Source organism: Chrysochloris asiatica, unplaced genomic scaffold, assembly GCF_000296735.1.
Source record: "Chrysochloris asiatica unplaced genomic scaffold, ChrAsi1.0 scaffold00109, whole genome shotgun sequence".
NCBI lineage: Eukaryota > Metazoa > Chordata > Mammalia > Afrosoricida > Chrysochloridae > Chrysochloris > Chrysochloris asiatica.
In genome coordinates this window covers 570,403-576,365 of record NW_006408627.1, presented here as the reverse complement: position 1 = coordinate 576,365, position 5,963 = coordinate 570,403, and the positions used below count along the sequence as shown (strand labels likewise).

Below are 5,963 nucleotides of genomic sequence, written 5' to 3'. Positions count from 1 at the left end.
CGTTTTTAAACTAGTGTAATCCTCCTCAGACCATTCACTAGGTTTGCCTTTTAAATGAAGTAACCACAGTATATGTTGTTTCAGCCCTTGCGCTTCAAGAGATCTAGTCTTTCCTCAGTTGTCTTATTATGTCAGTTTTCTTTACTGGAGAGATGTTAATAAAACTCTGTGATGGAAACATTGATCGAGGTCCAAAAGGCCTGCAGAGTTGAGGAGGTGGTCCATATCAAATGTGTGGTGGGAGGGGTCCTCCCATGGGGGAATTCATGAGTGGCATTCCTGGGAAAGGAGGAGGCCCTTTTGCAGCCATATTAACTGCTACTGGGAGCTCGGTCAAAGATATAATGCTGGGAGCTGAGGGACCTTCAGGTTCTTGGGAAACAGTTTGTTTGCCCTCATCCATCATCTTAGGGGAAGAGCTTCCCGAGCTGCTCACCATAGGTCCTGTACCAGTTCCTGGATCTGAGGTAGAGCCTTTCCCAGGTGCCTCAGATGGCCAAGGAGGACAAGGTACAGGCCCATCCACTGGCCCTCTCTGTGGACAGTTTTGTGAATTAGGTCTTCCTGGCATTGGTTTTACAATCACAGGTTCTTCTTGTAGCAATGCCATCTTTTCGGTTATTTCTAATAATTTGAATCTTAACTGAGCAGCTTCCCTTCTCGCTTTAGCGGCCTCTCCTTCTGCATCCCGAGCTTTGCTCCAGTTAACATAAGCTGTCTTTTGATGAGCAGCAATCTGTTTTTTTAATGTATGCTCTTCTGTGTTAAATTCATATTTCACAGCTTCAATTCTCCGCTTGTAAGTTTTTACTTCCTCTGCAGCCAAAATGGCTTTTTTGTCTGCAGCTGAGAGCTGCTGGTCTTTTTCTTGCCGCTCAAACTCTTCTTGACTCAATTTCTTTTGCAGAGTCTTCTCTTTCTGCTGATAGAGTTCATTCAGAATCTCTACTTTCTGCTTCAAGGTTTTGCACTCATATTCCAGCCCAGCTTTAGTTGACTGTAGTGAATTGCGATCATCTTCTAATTTCTTGATTTGGTCTTCCAAGTTACATTTTGTGGACATCGAAGCGCTTAGCTTAAATTCCAAAAGTTTTATATCCTCTTCAACTACTGATATTGAAATTTTTGTCTGAGAGACATCCATCAGCTGCTTAATTTGATTTTCCGTCTTCTCATTCCAGTCACCTGCTCCTTCTTTTTCTTCAGCTCAGCATTTTCTCCTTGAACTCTATGGCATTCTGACTTCACCTTTTCTTCACTAAGCTTAGCTTCATTAAGGGCAATTTGGACCTCTGACAATTCAGAGGCATTCAATGAAATGACATCCTTTAACTCCTCAATCAATTTCTTGTTTTCCAATATCAAGTCCTGATTCATGATATTCTGTTCTCTCTCAGACTGTAACATAACACGCAGACTTTTAGCTTTGTCATCCAGAACTTCATGAGTTTCTTCAAGTTCCTTGATTTTATCCTTAAATTTAACTGCTTCATCAGAGAGAATCATATTTTGCTTTTTGGATTCTTGAGCATGTTTCTTTGATTCCTTGATCTTCTGTTCGTAATTTGACAATTTTTCTAGAAGTTCTGCATTTTCTTTCATGATGGTCTTCAACTTCTCTGAAATTTGTTGTTCAGAAACTTGATACGTTTTATTCTTTACAGCAAGGACAGTTCTCCAAAAGAAAATGATAAATGAATCAATTCCCAAGAAGGCTATGAGAAGTACAGGTCTCCATGGCAGTCCTTAAAAATCAGGTCCAGGCCGAACATCGTCAGGTAATGTAGCAACAAGCAGTGCGTAAAGTCTCCTGGACAATTTTTTTTTTAATTCTTTATTGTGAATTATGTGATAGTTTACATGGGAGGACATCAGCTTCACATTGATCCGTCGCACAACGTTTCCTTGCCATGGTCACAATCCCCTCCATGCAGCATCAACCAACCAAAGTGTACACCCTGCAAGCCTGCCCTCCTGTCATCTGCCCACCGCCCCTCTCACTCTCGAGGTCCAAAGTCTCCAGTCGCTCCATTTCCCCATGTCATCATCTCTGCCTCCATCCCTGGCATCACTGCTTCTCTGGGTAGGGTTCCGTTCTCTGCTCTTCTCCTTAGATGGTCCCAGAGACCTCCATTCCTAGATTGTAAGTTTAATCACTCCCTTCCCTTTGCCCCAAGATGTCCACCTTTACATTTCCAGCACTTACAATCAGTCCTGATAACAATTATTTGCTATTGTATTGCAAGGGACCTATCTGCATCTCCTTTTACCAGCCCTGACTAGGCAGAATGGATACCACTCTGTGGAGACTCACCTTGCTCCACGCCCTCTGAATCTAGGTTCCCTCTTGAAAGCTTGTAAGCTAGTCATTTTTTGCCTCTGTATCTACCCCACACCCCCATTCTGTCTGCCTATATTGTTTTGTATTTTTCCAGTCTGTCTTTCTTTCGAGAATTATCTTCTGTTCTTCTGGCTGCTCCAGGCTGGTCTGCTTGTCCTTTCAAGTGGAAATTTCCCACCTCAGAAGATTCTGGATGCTCTGTTAACTTCTTGTAAGGTGAAAGGTGCTGCAGGACACACCCTGAGAAACTCTCTTTTATCAGATTGATCAGAGTTGCTATGGGATTAAGGATGTTTCATTTCATCCTTAGTCCTTTTATTGGTCTATCACATCAGATCACATCCTAGGGATTTATTACAAAGAATTGCCACATTACAACATTACTTAACTGCCAAACCACTGACAATTATGACCCAGCCAAGCTGACACATGTTTTTGGGGGAACGCAATTCAATCCATGACACGTGATAAATGATATGGTCCCCTTCCATTATAAACCCATCCCCACAGAGTGGATTCCAGCTCATAGCATCCCTATAGGACAGAGTAGAATTGCCCCATAGGGTTTCCAGTGTTATTATCTTCACAGAAGTAGACTCCCACATCTTTCTCCCACAGAGCAGTTAGTAGATTCAAGCCACTGACTTTTCAAGTAGCAGTCCAGCACTTACCTATGGTCCTATGCTCCCTTATCAAAACCAAACCCACAATGACCCTACATAGGGGTTCTGAGACAATAAGTCTTTGCAGTAGATTTCTCCTGAGGAGCACCTAGTGGATTTGAACTGCTGACTTTGTGGTTAGCTGATCAACACATAACCCACAATGACATCAGGACTATTCCTAACAAATTTTCCAGTCCTAAAATTTTAGATTCTTGGTTGAAACTCATTGTGAAGTCCATCCAGTTATTTTATTTTTTACTGGACTGCACTTTGTTGTTGTTGTTAAGTGCTGTCAAGTTAGTTCTGACCCATAGCAACCCTGTATAGGGTGTCCAAGGAGCAACTGGTGAGCTTGAACTGCTGATCTTGCAGTTCAAACTGACTTTGCAGTCCAGCTGATTAACCCACAGTGCCACACCAGGACTTGCTTGATCTACACTTAACCAACTAATTATTGTCAGCATCTAAGGCCATGTGAAATTATGTAGTAGAATGAAGGAAAGCTTTGAGCCTCTAGTTCAAGACTTCTCAAACTTTAATGTGGGTAGGCATGTCCTGTGTATTTTGTTCAATTGCAGATTTGAGGCTAGCAGATCCTTGAGAAGTTCTGAGATTCTGCATTTCTAACAAGCTCTCTGGTGATGCTAATATTGTTCATGTATGGACCACACTTTGAGTAGAAGACTTAGGGAAAGGACAAAAAGGGGAGTTTTACATTTAAAGAAAACATAAGGTCATGGGTCCAGGCAAGTCTTAGGGGAACCAAAGTAAAAAAGAAGCAATTCTTCAGAGCTGGTCTTTATCTGACAATTTACCGTATTATTTGCATCTTCTCCAAAACCTTGCTCATGAATAGGTGACTTTGGCAAATAATATATCATGGTTGGTAGTGGTTGTTTGGCATGGAGTTGGTTCTCACTCAAAGTGAGCCTGTACAGGGTTTCCAAGGCTATAAATCTTTACGGGAGCAGAAAACCTCATCTTTCTTCAGCAGAGCAGCTGGCAGATTTGAACTGATGATCTATTGGTTAGCAGCTCAATTCATAGGCCACTATGCAACCAGGGCTCCTTATGTTCGTCGAGTCAGTTCCGACTCATAGCGACCCTGTACATGGTTTCCAAGGCTGTAAATCTTTACAAGAGCAGAAAGCCTCATCTTTCTCCCGCAGAACAGCTGGTAGTTTCGAACTGCTGACCTTAAGGTTCACAGCCCGATTCGTAACCACTACGCTACCAGAGCTACTTATAGTTAGAGCCAAATGATGAATATCAATTTAAGAGTTAAGATGTTGTTGTTGTTGTTGTGTGCAGTAGAGTTAGTTCTGATTCATAGTGGACCTGTATAAGATTTCCAGGAAGCAGTTGGTAGGTTTGAACAGTTGACCTTGCAGTTAGCAGTTCAATGTTTAGCCTACAGCACCACAAGAGTTATGGTATAACTAGAAAATCTTAGGAGGGAAAAAAGATGGCTGAAACATTTTATTACATTTCCACAGTTTGCATTTCTTATCTCCATTCTGTGCGTGAGACCTCTCTTTTTTCTGATTTCACACTTCTCTTGAGCATACTTTGATTTATGTATTTGTTTAATCACCCCACCAATTCTGCTTAATATCAGGAACCACGTCATTCATCTGTACTCCTCTGCCTTTTTCCAGGCCTCTCCAACCCCATGCACAGATTTTATTCTGTGCTGTACTCTTTCTTATTCAAAACACTCAAGTTTGAGAATTAAAACAGGCAGTGACCTCCTAATATTCACAAATTGGAATTCTGTCTTTTCCAATATACATTAGAGAACTGAAAGAATAATGACAGGATGAATTTGTGGACACTCTGGGTTCACTGTGACAATCTCACTGAGCTAAAATTCTACTGATCATTTGACCTCCATAAAGCACTACTTCTACTGGTGGACCACAGTGAAATTTGGGGTCTCCAGGAATTAGTGTCAATTGAAAGACAGTGTCCAGTTATCCCCCAAAAGTTTGAGTATTCCCTTTCCTCATTGTACAGTCTGGTACACGATTAAATGCATTTCAGTAATAATAATTTTTTAAAAAATCAATAGGCTACATAGTGAGTTTCTAAAGTCTAAACTTTTAGGGCTGAAGGAGATCTTAGAAATCATATAAACCTACTACGACCCTGGTATGGCATTATAGAATCAGTACTGGACTTCAACCACAAGGTTGGCAGTTCAAACCCATCAACTTCTCCATGGAAACCCTATACAGGGCCGCTATGAGTTGGAACCAACTCAATGGCACTTAACAACAACAAGAAGACCATGTGATTTATCACCCATAGGTCCCTTTGAGGAACACAGTGAACAAAATTTAACAGTATAAAAATTTGTGCATGAGAAAGAGTCTTTCTCAGGAACAGAGGACCCCTAGGACCATCAAGGGAGAATAGCATGACCATAATGCGGAACCCTATCCAGAGAAACAGCAACACCAGAGATGGAGGCAAAGATGAAGACATACAGAGATAGAGCAGCTGAGAACTCTAGAGTCATGGAAAGAGAAACTGTGTGCTGGCAGCCAGGAGGCAGGCTTACAGAATGTGCCCTTTGGCTATTTTTTTTATTTTTTTAACAATTGCAAAGTCTGTAACATCTGTTAACTCCCCATTCCCCACGCACGACAAGCAAAACGGCAGAAAGTCTCTGGAGTTTAATCAGTTCTCTAAGGGTTAAACAGTTCTTAAAGTCTTCTCTGCTGTGGAAACATCTGGCTGACTCCTTGGTGCTCTTGCTGGAGGGGCCTCAGTGGAGATGTGGATGACGTCATTCTTTCAGATGGGTCCTCGGTGAATGCTGGTTCCCTCAGGCAGGCTTGCTCCGAAGAGGGAGAAATGGCTGTCCTCTCGCTATAGGGTTGAATTAGTCAGGCTGGAATCCATTTTGGAGAGCTTATGACTGGTAGCGTAGTGGTTACGAATCGGGCTGCGAA

General features: G+C 42.0%; 1 pseudogene; it reads right to left on the bottom strand.

Moving 5' to 3' along the window:
* Positions 1 to 226: 226 nt before the first annotated feature.
* LOC102838985 lies at positions 227 to 2,032 on the bottom strand (annotated as a pseudogene).
* Between the last annotated feature and the right edge of the window lie 3,931 nt (positions 2,033 to 5,963).